Source organism: Pongo abelii, chromosome Y (assembly GCF_028885655.2).
Source record: "Pongo abelii isolate AG06213 chromosome Y, NHGRI_mPonAbe1-v2.0_pri, whole genome shotgun sequence".
Taxonomy (NCBI): domain Eukaryota; kingdom Metazoa; phylum Chordata; class Mammalia; order Primates; family Hominidae; genus Pongo; species Pongo abelii.
This window is the reverse complement of record NC_072009.2, coordinates 15078424-15094021: the sequence shown is the minus strand read 5'-3', so window position 1 is coordinate 15094021 and position 15598 is coordinate 15078424. Positions and strand designations below refer to the sequence as shown.

At 37.2% G+C, this 15598-nt stretch overlaps 1 pseudogene; it reads left to right on the top strand.

Annotated features, from left to right (window-relative positions):
- Positions 1-15598, top strand: part of LOC129053127 (RNA-binding motif protein, Y chromosome, family 1 member F/J-like) — a 366013-nt pseudogene that overhangs the window by 139810 nt on the left and 210605 nt on the right.

Sequence of the window (15598 nt, the reverse complement as noted above, 5' to 3'; positions counted from 1 at the left end):
TTTCTGCTGAAAAAAAAAATTAGCCAGATGCAGTGGTATGTGCCTGTGGTTCCAGGTACTCAGGAGGCAGAGTTGGGAAAATTCCTTAATCTTGGTAGTTTGAGGCTACTCTGAATCATGCAACTGCACTCCAGCCTGGGCAATAGAGTAAGACCCTATCTCTCTCTCTCTTTCTCTCTGTCTTTCTCTCACACATAGACACACACACACACACACACACACACACACATACACACACACAAAAAGGTAAATGTATTCCTTTAGAATCTTAATGTTATTATTGCTTTATAATGATATCTTAATCTTGAGATGAATTGCTTAGACTTACATAAAATTGGCACATCTGGCTGTGGTAAGGATCCACTGTTCATTTAGTATGGAGCCAGCACAGAAATGGGAGAAAGAAAGTTGCACAGAAACTATACAAGATAATTCACCAATTTCTGCCTCCCAGCAGTTGTGACAGAGGGTGACATGGCCAGGACATAATCCACACTCTGCAGAAGGAATACACCTGTGGAATAGAGGGAGATTAGTGTTACTACTCTCCCATTTCTAAAATCTAATTTTAGGTTTTTAGGAATATGCTTGGAAATTCAGTATCTTCAGTTCTGAGAAAATACTTGGAAATATACATTATCCATCCTACAATTTTAGATATGCTACAGAGGTTATTTGGATACTTTCCCTTCAAATGATAATTTAATGTATATATAAACATATAATATATCTTATTATTTGTATCCAAGATATTATAGTGTTATCCAGTTGTGTGTGTATATATTCATATACCTCAAGTGGAATAATAAGCCATTTCTAAGAAGTAAGACTGTCTTTAACATACTCTTCTCTGAATAGAATTGTGTTTATAAAACATAGCCCATAAATCCTGTTTGGCAAAAATAAGATATTCTCTCAATATTTAGATATCTCTGCTGATTCATACAATAACCTAAATTTTGATTTTGCAAAGGTATGAGGATATAACCTCTGATCTTACAAACTATGGTTTTAGGGTTCAACAAGAGTCTTTGTACCAAGTATATTAACTCAAACATATGACTAGACTAAAGGTGCCTGTGGTTCCATGAGAAATAACAACTGTCTTGAAGAGCCAGAAAGCCCGGAAACTTCCAGATTACAGCTAGTTGACACTCAACCAGGGAAACATTGAGTTCTGAATGCTTAAGAGATTGTTGTCCAGGCTTGGGTCCAGATTGAAATCCAGGCATCAGGAGAGGTTGTTTTGTTGAAAGTGTGGCTGGAGCAGCACGCAAGGATGAAAAAGAATGAGAAAGAATGGACTCTTCAGGAAATGTTGAGGAAGATATTTTCTGAAGAGCATTAGTAGAAGAGGCTATGGATAGGAGAACAAGAGAGGAGACCAGAGGAGAAATAACTGAGCAAGATGGGAAAATGAAGAATGAAAGGAATGTACAAGAAGAAAAGACTGAACAACAAGGGCACAGTGTACATGGAGATGGAAGAGAATAAGAAAGAAGAAGGAAAACAGAGGAAGAAAGAGAGATAAGAGAGGTAGGGTACCTGGATATCAGGGCTTTCTTTTATATTGATAATTTTTAATTTCCTGACATAGTGCTGGTAAACAACTCTTCCAGGAAACCATGTGCTTGTAAGCTGGCTTAGTTGGAGAGAATTGATTTTATCTGGCTTTCTGTGGCAGTTATCTCAGTTAACAAAGAGATAAAATACTGATCTTAGAAAGAAACAGTATTTACTGGCCAAAAGAGCACACGTTTAGACAAGGAACCAAAATGACTTGTTAATAGTGTTTCTTCATTAGGCTCAATTTCAGGAGGAGAAAATGATGCAATTATATCAGCCTTAAAATGGTTTCTGGGTCTTATTATTTCTGTTTCAGGCTGGATCCATGTTCTTACTTTCCCCACTTTAAAAACAGCAAAGGATTCCATACTATCAGCTTCAGACTGGATCCAGTGTCTGTGTGCTTGGGTTACAGGCAGTATCCAAGATACGGGTATTCTCCTATAAGCAAGGTCCATGTTTTGACTACTGGAGGTAGAAACTTGGGCCAGAATCTTAGCAGCAAGGTTTCAGACTGGATAAAAGGGTGAACTATATCAACTTCCAGCTGGACCCAGGGACTGATTATTTGAGATTTTGAATAAGCCCGTGATCTGCCTTTATTCATTTCAATGTAAAATCAAGATCTGACTATATCAGTTTCCTGCTTGATCCAGGGCCTCACTGCTTGGGTTTCAGCATGGGTCCAGGTTTGACATGTAGCAGCTCTTGGCTGAGTCCAGGGCCAAAATGTACCAACTTCAGTCAGTGGCCAGGGAGAAAGCAGCTGACTTTCAGGATGAATCCAGGGTCTAACTGTATCACGTTGAGTCTATAAGCAAGATGTGACTGTATCAATTTTAGTCATGTTTCAGGGTTTTATTCCTTGGCTTACAGTCCAAATTTGGACTACTTCAGTTTCAGGTTGGTTCCAGGATCTTATTGAATTCATTTGAGTCTGGAACCAGTATCTTATCACTATATTGGCTTCAGGGTGGGTCCAGAGATGAATTTCAGAGTAAGTCCATGGTCTGATTGTAGCAGCTACATGCTGAGTCCAAGAATAATTTATGTTAATTTGATTCTGGGTCCAAGAGTGTGTCATTTGAGATCCAAGTTTTGTCCAGGTCCAAACAGCAGCGTTATGAGTTGGGGACCAACGTGTCAACATACCTGCCTCAGGCCACGTCCTAATTGCTTGAGATTCAGGCTCAGTCCATTGTTCTATTTTATCAGTTTCAGAATGTGTCTAGTGTCTGACTGTATTGGTTTCAACATAGATCCAAGGTTGGATAACATCATCCTCAAAATGGGTCAGGGTATTACTGCATTCTTTTCAGATTGGTTTAATGGGTGGATTATTTGCCAATCTGGCTGCATCCAGGTAGTAACTTTTTGAGAATAAATTTGAGTACCATTTCTTCTTATATTGTTTTGGCTCTGAAACCAAGCATTCAGAGTATTAATGTCAGTCATGGTCAAGCATTTTTCTGCATGCATTTCAGCCAGATATAATAGTGTGTCAGACAATGATTGTATTAGTTTTGCCTTGAGTCCAGGGGTGGATTGTACCTGCTTCAGTCTGAATCCATAGTTTTACTGTATTAGCTTCAGAAATAGTCTGGGATCTCATTGTACCTACTTCAGATTGGGTACAAAGGAAAAAACCATCAATTTCATATTGGATCCATGTTATAAATGTTGTAGTTCTCTGTTGGGCCCAGGATTCTATTTTACCAGGTCCAAATGGAATAAATGTGCTCAATGTTTGAAATTCTGGCTGAGCCCAAGGTTTTATTTTTTCTGTTCCAGTTTTAAATGAAGTTCTTTAACTACAGCTTCAGGTTGGGACCATGGTTTTGCTGCTTGAGGCACAGGCCCCATCCAGGATATAAGTGTTCCAAATTCAGGCAAGGTCCATTCATCGATATTTTCAATTTCATGATGTGTCCATAAAATAGACACTTGATTTTCATCTTGGATCAAAGGTTGTGTAGTATCAAGTTGAGGCAGCAAGGAAACTCTATAAAAATAATTTAGTTTCAGGCAGTGCCCAGAGTTTCTTAGCTTCAGTTTTAAGCATTGTCCAAAATGAGCCCATATCACTCTGTGTGTAAGAATTTGCATCAGGAAAATCATCGTAAGTCCACTTTGTGTCTGTGGAAGCTGCAGCCTCTGTCCATGTGTTTACCACTGGAGATTCAGACTGGGATCATGGGGTGATTGATTCAGACAGAGGTAGTGTCCAGGTTTTTCCTGCTGAAGGGATACCCTGGGTCCATGGTAACACTGAGGAAACTGCAGCCCATGCCTCTGGATTTGCTGCTGAAGTTTCATCATAGTTCCGTGATATAAGTATATCAGATACAGTCTGTGTCCAGGTAATTCCTACTGGAGACTGGGCCTGCAGCCACGGTATAATTTTGTCAGATACTGGCTGTGTGGAGATAATGACGGCAGAAGATTCAGCCTAGGCCAGGAGTGCAACTATATCAGATACAGGATATTCCCAGGGATTTGTTGCTAGAAGTACAGCTTTGATCCATGGAGTGCAACTATATCAGATACAGAATGTGTCAATGGATTTGTTGCCAGAAGTAAAGCTTTGATCCATGGGGTGACTTGGAAGCTATTGCTTCTATCCATGGATTGACTGCTAGAGATACAGGCTGGGTCCACAATGATAATGTATTAGATATAGGCAGTATCCAGGGATTTACTGCTGAAGATTCAAATTGGATCAATTTTATGTATGTGTCAGATACAGGCAGTATCCACATACTTAATGCTGCAGATTCAGATTTGGACCATAATCTGGTTGTATTAGATGAAGGCTGTGCCCAAGCCTTTAATGTTGCAGATACAGCCTGTGCCCAAGTTGTAGCTGTATAAAAAACAGACTGTATGCAGGGATTTATTGCTAGAAATTCAGCCTGGGTCCAGGTTATACCTTTGGAAGCTACAGCCTCTGTCCAGGTATTTACTGGTAGACATTCAGTTTGATGCCCTGCTTTCAATGTACCATGTAAACTTTGTGAAAAGAAGATTAATGGTGGAGTTACAGGCTGTGTACACAGTGTGAGTGTATCAGCAACAGGCTTGGTCCATGGATTTACTGCCAAAAATTCAGTCTGGGTCCATGGTATGACTCTATCAATAGTCTCATCCTGTAACAGAGGACTTGGGGCTGGAGATTCGGACTCTGTCCAGATATTGACAATTAGAGACTTAGACTGTATCATGGGATTTACAGCTGGAAATTCAGCCTCATTCCAACTGATTGCTTAGATATTTTGTTTAGGTCCATAGTGTGACTGTATCAGGTACAAGTTGTAACCAGAAATTGATTGCTGGGGATTTTGTCTGTGTCCATGTTATGACTGTATCAGCTAGAACCTCTCTCCTGGGAATTATTATTAGAAATACATCCATGTACTTCAGTGTGACTATACCAGTTATAGCCACTGTTAAGTGACTTATTGCTGGCAACAGATCCTGGGTCTATGATGTGACTTTCTCAGTTTTAGACTGGCTCCATGGATTTACTACTACATAAACGTTCTTAGCCAATGGTTTCACTCTATCAATAGAGTATATGTACAGAGATTATTGATTTTAGAATGAGCCTGGGTCCACAGTAAGACAATTTCTGTTTCAAGCTTTGTGAAGGGATTTACTCCTACAGGTTCAGCTTAGTTCTGTGGTATAACTGTAGCAGGTATAGGCTGTGTCCAGTCATTTACTTTTGGGGATTCAGTCTCAGCCCACTGTATGAAGGTATCAGTTTCATATTGTTTCCAGAGATTTATGGCAAGTGATTTGACTTGGTTGCATAGTTTGATTGTATAAGCTGTTGTCTGTGTCAAATGCTTTACTGCTGAAGACTCAGCCTGGGTCCACACTATGAGCATATCAGATACAGATTTGACCCAAGGCTTTCCTGTTAAAAATTCAAACTGAGTCCACAAAATGTATGTATCAGCTACAGGTTCTGTCCAGTAAACTACTACTGGAGGTTCAGCCTGAGGCCATAGTGTGTCTATATTATACACAGGCTGTGTCCAAAGATTTCCCACTGGAGATTCAGACTGTGCCCATAGTGTGATAGTAGCAGCCCAAGGCAGTAACCATGGAAATGCTGCTGTTAATTCAGCCGCTTTCCATAGTGTGATGGTGTCAGCTATGGACGTTGTCCAGGTATTCACTGACAGACATTCAACCTGGGTCCAAGGCTTGACTATCGAAGGTATAGTCTCTGTCCCTGGAATTTCTGCTGGAGATACAGCCTGGGCCCATGGTGTGACTGTGGAAGTAACATCCTCTATGCACAGATTTACTGCTGGAGACTCAGCTTGTATCCACAGCATAATGTTATCAAATTCAGGTAGTGTACAGAGATTTACTGCTGAAGATTCATCTTGGTCCCATGGTTTGATTGTATAAGAGATACTGTGTAAAAGGATTCATTGCTGGAGAGTCATCCTGAATCCACAGTATAGTACTATCACCTAGAGACTTTGTCCAGGGATTTATGGCTGGAAATTCAGTCTTGGTCCACAGCTTGTCTGCATCAGCTATTGTCTGTGTCCATGAATTTACTGCTAGAGAATTATTCAGGATCCACTCTGTGACTGTATACATTTCAGACTGTGTCCATGCATTTCCTTTTATAAGTTCAGCCTGATTCCTTGGTAGGGCCATGTCAGCTGCAGCCTCTCTCCAGGGATTCATTGCTGGAGTTTCACCCAGAATCCATGGTTGAGTCCAAGATACCAGTGGATGTTCAGCATGGGTCCATGGTAGGAATATATCATGTGCCCAGGGACTTACTCCTAGAGTTTCAGCCAGAATCCATGTTGTGAGTATATCAGTTTCAGGCTGTTTCCAATGATGTAATAGTAGTGATTCAGCCTGGATACACATTATTATGACTGTATAAGATATAGCAGAATATATTCATGAATTCATCACTAGTGATTCAGCATTGGTCCCTAGTGTGATTATATCAGTTTCCTACTGTTTCCAGGAATGTGTTGCTGGAGCCTCAACCTGGGTTCACAGTGTTATTGCTTCAGTATGAAACTGTATCCAGTATTTACTGCTGGCAAATAAGCCATGGTCCACAATGAGACTGGATTAAATTCAGATGGGAGTCAGGTTATTTCCTTCTAGATATTCAGGGTGCAATTTTTCCATGGATGTATTGGTAGCATTTCATCAAGAGTCAATGGTATGACAGTTTCAGCTATAGTTTTTGCCCAGGGATTCACTGTTGGAAATCTATCCTGGATCCATGGTGTGACTGTCTTAGCTACACACATCTGTCAAGGGCGATAAGGCTGGAAATTCTTCTTGGTTCCAACATGTGACTTTATCAGATACAGAATGTGTCCAGAGATTCATTGTTGGAGATTTGGCAATAGTTCACAGTATGATTGGATCACTTTCAGACTGCCTTCAGGATATTAATTTTTGAAATTCAGCCTTTGTCCATGTTGTGACTGTATCTGCTAACATGTTGGTCCAAGAGTTTACTATTGGAGTTTCAGTCTGGGTCCACAGTGGGACTGTGAGAATTTTAGATTGTGTCCAGGGATTTAATTCTGGAGACTCTCCCTGCATCCACTGTGTTAGTACAGTAGCTTTACTTTGTACCCAGGGGTCAATTACACCAATATCTTTCTGATTCCAGGGTCTCAAAGTGTCATCTTCAGCTTGGGCCCACGATCTAACTTTAACACCTTCAAACTTGCACCAGAGTCTAAATGCATAAGCTTCATTTGTATCCAGTCTCTTAACTTATCAGTCACAGGTTGGTTCCAAAACCTCAATATTTCAGTTTCAGACTGTATCCAATGGTGATCTGTCAGAGTTACTGGTTCTCTCCACTCTGTGACTGTCTCTGCTTGAGACCAGAGCAAAACTTTGATGATATCAGCTTCAGTGTGATTCCAGGGTCTGGATCTGTCACCTCCAGGTTGGGGCCTGGGTACCACTGTTTCCATCCCAGTTTGGGCCCAGTACCTAACTGCATCTGCTTCTGGTTGGGTCCAGTGTTTTTCTTTCCATTCTTCAGTCTGGGTTCTGGGACTCAATATTTTAAATTTATGCTGAATCCAAGGTCTCATTCTTTCCGTTTCAATATGTAACCATTGTTTAATTGTATCAGCTTTCAGGTGAGTCAAGAGTCTTCTTGATTGAGTTTCTGACTAGATCCACGTTTGGACTATGGCTGTTTTAGGCTGACTTCAGGGTCTGATCATCTCAACTTTGGAGTGAATTAAGGGCTCAATTCATAATAGGATGTATTAAGATTCATGTCTGCCTCAGAGGTTTGAGTATAGTAGCCTCACGTTTACTCAATGGACTCAATCTATCCATTTGATTTGAGGGCCTGATCATACTGGTTTTCTGTTGTGTCCAAGCCCTAATATTGTCACCTTTTGACTAGCACATGAAGAGTATGCAGTATAGAAAAAATCCAGAACTGAGTTGACTCAGGTTCAGTGAGAATCCAGTATCCATCTGTCCTTTCTATAATTTATTGGGGATACAAATATATTCAACACTAGCTGACACCATGGTTCAAAGGTATGGGTTACTGTAGGATGCTGAGATCCATCTTCATTGAGTGATGAATGAGTCCATATTTCAATTTTATTAACTATGAAAGGTACTGGTGGAATCTAGTTGTAAGTTACTGGTTTAGCACCAGGGTTGACTCTATGAGCTACATGATACTTTTGGTTTCTAATACTCTCTTCACTGGATTGAATCTGCATCACTGTTCCTGTTTTATAAGCCAAAAATTGTTTCTAAGTTTCAACTTCAGGAGTAATTTCTAGCCAAGGTTTAGCTACAAGTTGTCCATGAGATGGAACATTAATAAATTGAACTTGAGACTGACCAGTATCCATCTTAACAGGAACTTGAGATCCACCTACCCCACTTGAAAAGAGAAACCAGGATCCACCAGCATTAACTAATGGTAGAGTATGAAGCCTGATTATACTAGCTAATGTATTAATCCAGAATCTTGCTGAATCAGTCACAGCTTAATATTTATAATCCATTCTATTTTTCTCAGGAAAATTCCAGGGTATAGGTTTAATAGCTGTTTGGGAGTTCTGGAGTCCAGAAAAAAAAGGAAATATTGAGAAGTTTCCATTTCTGGGGTACTCCAGCATTCAGCTGTACCAGGATGATCCTATGGTTTGGCAACAGGAGAAATCCAGGATTGTACCATTGGGAATTTGCTAGCTGAGGAGAGGTGACCACTTTGAAAGTGTAATGGTCTATTGGCATGAAAAAAGTCTCTATTATTTGAATGAAAAAAACATTCAGTGAGGGTTCCCATGCTTTCTGTTCACTGGGGAAGTGCTTAATCTTCTCCTACATATTTGTTCTGAGAATCCATGAAAGACCAAATTGTCAGAGCCTGTGTTAGAGCTAAGTGTATTCTGTGGACTATCTTCTACTCCAGGAGAAAAATTGCAGGGTAGAGAAAAAAATGCACCCAGTGGTTTCTGGGATGCCTTGATAAGCCATGTCATTCAAGATATGTATTGGGCTGTCCTGATGACAAGAACAGGATCATAAAGGCTTCTGAGTTATCACTGACCAGGCCTACTACTGAGGTATCACTGACCAGGCAGTGAATGCCAAAGAGGCAAAGAACAGGACAACCTTGCTGTACCCGAATGGTTGGAAACAAAGTTAACCATATATATTAGAAATACATATAGACATGTCGTATACATGTATTACAATATATAATGCATAAATTACATGTACATGCAATACATATATATTAATTATAAAATACACAGATACATATCTTGTATAAGTTTAAGAATACTTATATCTATAAATTAGTTATATAGCTTATATGATTTATATATATGTTAAACTAAAAGATATTAAACTATAAGTATAAATTATACTTTTCTATCACATGTACATTTCATATTACTTGATGGGCAGTAATAAATGATATAGGATATATACTTCAAGAGTTTCATATAACACTTAGGTATAAATAATTCTAACTGTGGTCAAAACAGTAAAATCAAATACTAGAAGGAAATTAGAAGAAGGTTCTAAACAATAAAAATTACCTACATACTCAACATCATTACCTGAATATTACTTATGCCTTTCTCCAAGTAGTCTTACGCAAAGCACAACTTACACAGTCATGTGAAATGACTGTACCACCTCCTCTGCCATTACATTTGTTGAAGCCATCATCATTTGCTTAGTCTCTCTGCTTGATTCTGATGCCTACTTGCAGCTTACAGTTTGTTCTCCTAGTAGCCAGAATTACACTCAGAGTAAAAGCACTTATTCTAAAAGTGACTACATAGTTGGAAGTAAAACAATCCTCAGCAAATGCAAAAGGATAGAAATCATAACAAACAGTCTCTCAGGCCACAGTGCGATCAGACTAGAACCCAGTATTTAAAAATTCACTCAAAACTGCACAACCATATGGAAACTGAACAACATGCTCCTGAATGACTACTGGGTACATAATGAAATGAAGGCAGAAATAAAGATGTTCTTTGAAACCAATGAGAACAAAGACACAGCATACCAGAATCTCTGGGAAACATTTAAAATAGTGTTTTGAGGGAAATATATAGCACTTAATATCCAGAAGAGAAAGTAGGAAACATCTTAAGTTGGCACAATACCGTCAACATTAAAGGAACTAAAGAACAAGAAAAGCAAAAGCAAACAAATTCAAAAGCTAGGAGAAAACAAAAATAAATAAGATCAGAGTAGAACTGAAGGAGACGGAGATATGAAAACACTTCAAAAAAATCAATGAATCCAGGAGCTGGTTTTTTGAAAAGATCGACAAAATAGATAGACCACTAGCCAGACTAATGAAGAAAAGAGAGAAGAATCAGACAGAATAAAAAATGGTAAGGGGGATATCACCATTGATCCCACAGAAATACAAACTACCATCGGAGAATACTATAAACACCTCTATGCAAATAAACTAGAAAATTTAGAAGAAATGGATAAATTCCTGGATGCATACACCCTCCAAATTCTAAACCAGGAAGAAATTGAATCTTTGAATAGACCAATAACAAGTTCTGAAATTGAGGCAGTAATTAGGAGCCTATCAACAACAACGACAACAACAACAAAAAGTCCAGGAGTAGATGGTTCACAGAAGAATTCTACTAGAGGCACAAAGAGGAGCTGGTACCATTCCTTCTGAAACTATTCCAAACAATAGAAAAAGAGGAAATCCACCCCAACTCATTTTATGAGGCCAGAATCATCCTGATATCAATGTCTGGCAGAGACACAGCAAAATAAGAAAATTTCAGGCCAATGTCTCTGATGAATATTGATGCAAAAATCCTCAATGAAACATTGGGAAACTGAATCCAGCAGCATATCAAAAAGTGTGTCCACCATGAAGAAGTCACGTTCATACTTGGGATGCAAGGCTGATTCAACATACACAAATCAATAAACCTAATCCATCACATAAACAGAATCAATGACAAAAACCACATGATTATCTCAATAGATCCAGAAAAGCCCTTCAATAAAATTCAACACACTTCATGATAAAAACTCTCAATGAACTAGGTATTGATGGAATGTATTTCAGAATAATAATAGCTACTCATGATAAACCCATAGCCAATATAACACTGAATGGCAGAACCTGGAAGCTTTCAATTTAAAAACCTGTACAAGACAAAGATACCCCCTCTTTCACCATTCCTGTTCACCACAGTTTTGGAAGTTCTGACAAAGGCGATCAGGCAAGAGAAAGAAAGTGTATTCAAATAGAAAGAGACAAAATCAAATTGTCTCTGTTTGCAGATCACAAGATTGTATATTTAGAAAATTGCACTGTCTCACCTCAAAATCTCCTTAAGCTTATAAGCAACTTCAGGAAAGTCTCAAGATACAAAATCAATGGTCATAAATCACAAACGTTCCTATACACCAATAGCAGACAAGCAGTGAGCCAAATCATGAGTGATCTCACATACACAGTTGCTAGTAACAGAATAAAATACCTAGGAATATAACTTACAAGGGATGTGAAGGACCTTTTCAAGGAGAACTACAATCCACAGCTCAAGGTATAAAAGAGGACACAAATACATGGAAAAACATTCCACGCTTATTATAGGAAGAATCAATATCATGAAAATGGCCCTACTGTGCAAAGAAATTTATAGATTCAATGCTATCCCCATAAAGCTACCATCTGACAAGGGATAATATATTCATCTGACAACAGACCAATATCCACAATCTACAAAGGACTTAAACAAATTTACAAGAAAAAAACTAAACCAACCCATCAAAAACTGAGTGAAGGATATGAAGAGATACTTCCCAAAAGAGGACATTTATGCAGTCAACAAACATGAAAAAAGCTCATCATCCCTGGTCATTAGAGAAACACAAATCAAAACCAAAATGAGATACCATCTCATGCCAGTTAGAATGGCAATCATGAAAAAGTCAGGAAACAACAGATGCTGGAGAGGATGTGGATAAATAGGAACGCTGTTACACTGTTGGTGGGAGTGTAACTTAGTTCAACCATTGTGGAATACAGTCTGTTGACTCCTCAAGGATCTAAAACTAGAAATACCATTTGACCCAGCAATCTCATTAGGAGTTATATACCCAAAGGATTATAAATAATTCTATTATAAAGACACGTGCACACTTATGTTTATTGATGCATTGTTCACAATAGCAAAGACTTGGAACCAACTCAAATGTCCATCAATGATAGACTGGATAAAGAAACTGTTGCACATATAAACAATCGAATACTAAGCAGCCATACAATAGGATTAGTTTATGTCATTTGCAGGGACATGGGTGAAGCTAGAAAACATCATTCTCAGCAAACTAACACCAGAATGAGAAGCCAGTCACCACATGTTCTCACTCATAAGTTGCAATTGAATAATGAGAACACATGGACACAGGGAGGGGAACACCACACACCAGGGCCTGTCAGGGGTAGAGGGCTAGAGGAGGTATAGCATTAGGAGAAATACCTAATGTGTGTGACAAGTTGATGGGTGCAGCAAACCACCATGGCAGGTTTATACCTATGTAACAAAACTGCACGTTCTGTACATGTACGCCAGAACTTAAAGTATATAAAAAATACATATAGACATATACTATACATGAATTAAAACATATATAACGCACAAATTTCATCTATATGCAATACATATATATTATAAAATATACAGATACATATATATGTTTAGGAAGACTTATGTTTATAAATTAGTCATATAACTTACAGGGTTTATACATACATTAAATTATAAAATATTAACAAACATATAAATTACACTTTTCTATCACATGCAAATTTTATATTACTTGATGGACAGTAAGAAATTTTACATGGTACATACTTAATGAGTTCTATATAACACAAGCATAAATAATTGAAACTCTGGTTAAAAGACTGAAATCAAATACTAGAGGGAATTTAGAGGAAAGTTGTAACAATAAAAAATCACCTATATACTCAGCATCATTATCTTAATATTACTTACACCCTCAGCCAAGTAACTTTTGGCAAAGCACAACTTATACAGTCACATGCAACGACTGTGTGTATCACCTCCTCTGCCATTATGTTTGTTGAAGCATTATCATTTGTTTGGTCTCTCTGCTTGAATCTGATACTCACTTGTAGCTTAGTTTGTTCTCCTGGTAGCCAGAATTATACTCAGAATAAAATCAAAAGGATTTGTCTTTGATCTCACTTAAGAGTTTTCCTTCATTCATCTTGCCACATGATGGGAGTATGACTATCTACTTAATTCTAGTGTCAGAATTATTTTAATGGTTATTTTCTCGCCTGGAATTCTCTTCCTCCAAATATGTTCCTAGATTACTTCCCCAAGGGTTTAGTCTTTGCTCAAGTAAAGCATTTTTAATGACAAGGTGACTTCAAAACACTTCTTCCAACATTTTCCTATCACCTGATTAAATATGAACTGTAGTTGATGTAAAAATGTTTGTAAATGTGCTTACATTAAATGTGCCAATGTTATTGATAGTACCCTTAGTACTTTTACTCTTTGCATGGAAAAGCAATAAAAGTGGAATAAGCTAAAAAACCATCTTTTCAAAGTGGTGGTAGGTGGAGACCACCACCTTCTTCAAGAAACAGAAGGCCTCCAGGAAATCTGAGATCTGCAAGAGGAAGTAGTGGAGGAACAAGAGGGTGGCTTCCCTCACATGAAGGACACTTGGTATTGTTTCAAAATATAAAGGTGGAACCATAGGACTGAAAGAAAATAAGTTTGAAGGTATCAAAATTTCTCAATTTTATTTATTATCATTATGAACAGAATATGAATTGTTGATAAGCACAATTATTTATAATTACTAAAGGTGTATTATAAGAATGATTGAATTAATATCTAAAATTCATTTTAAAATTGCAATAAATTTGCATTGAAATAACACAAATTTCAAACTGAATTGATTTTATGAATGCTGATCGCATGTACTCAACTGGTTTTCTGTAGAACTCATTTATATTTATTATACTTTAGAGTTTTCTACTCCAGGGCCCAGAAATTCACATCAGTTTTATTATCAAAATACAATGGAATATTTAAAATTTTCAAACTGGAAAAAGGTAACTCAGTACTTAAGATTGATTTTTCAGTATTTGTTTTTTTGTGTGTGTGTATACATGTGCAAATATCTATGCAAATGAATCGCTTTGTAATTTTGATACGTAATTTTGTACATTGGCTTGCCATAAAACGTTTTCAATTTAAGAAATGTAGAACTTTAATTTCTGAAAAGAGTCTGTGACTCTGGAAAGGTCTAAGAACTACTGCTTCACACATATCTATGTATCTTTCTTTGCTGGAGGATGAGTCACTGATATTTATGATATCATATGATATCATATGATATTTATGAGTCCATCTCAATAAATAAATAAATAAATAAACCCATTTACTAACTTGTATTATCTATTAACCAACCTTAACAAATGTATCATTTAATTTTGAGTTTTAATAACCAGATTTTTAGCTAATTGGAGATGTTTTTTAAAGTTGAAATTGCAGTGTTTGCTCCATTTTAAGATACACAGCTTTATGATTATTTTGTCTCCACTAGTCTTGAGGGTGAGGTTCAATAATACTCTGCCATGGATAAGAATGTGCATATTCTAACCTGTAACACCGCCTGGCAATTGGCATATATCTACATTTTTGTAGATATATAAAAAATTTTTTTCATATTATTTAATATGCAATTCTTGAAGATTATTAATATTTAGCATAGTCTAACCTGAAAATTAGTGTTTCATAAGGGAATTGTAAGAATTCAGTATCATGTTAACAAATTTTAGAGATAATGTATTTTCCTGATGTGTCACCTTTTGATATTGTAAATATCTGAGTTTCTTTGAATGGAATTTAGTTTATCTTTAATTATGCTTTGAAAATTTTTCCTCATAACAGAATGATATAAACAGTCATTTATCATTTTTCTTTTAATATTTTTATGTATATTATACTTAGGTATTTTATTGATGTATTTGTGCTCCCTGTTCACTCCCCACTTTTCCCACATCTCTCTCTCACACAAATATATTATGATTCTTGAGTTTCTTTCTAGATTTTCTAAATGCACTTTTATTGCTTGAATTGTACTTACTTCATATAAAATGTTAATTTTATTAGTTTAGACAAATGTGAATTTGTAAGATTATAATATGTAGAAAATCTTTATAAACAACTAAAACTTAGCCATTTAAGAAGCAGTGATGTTAGTCAACTAAAAAGATTTTGTTTGAAATACAGATTATGGTGGATACACTCTTGATCTCAACATAAGTTCTTCTAGGGAACACATTCCAGTTAAAGGAGATCCATCTTCAAGAAGTGGAGGTCCTCCTCCTAAAAAATCTGCTCCTTCTGCTGTGGCAAGAAGCAATAGTTGGATGGGAGGCCAAGGTAAGTGCTACCAGATAGAAAGACAGCATTTTTCGTAT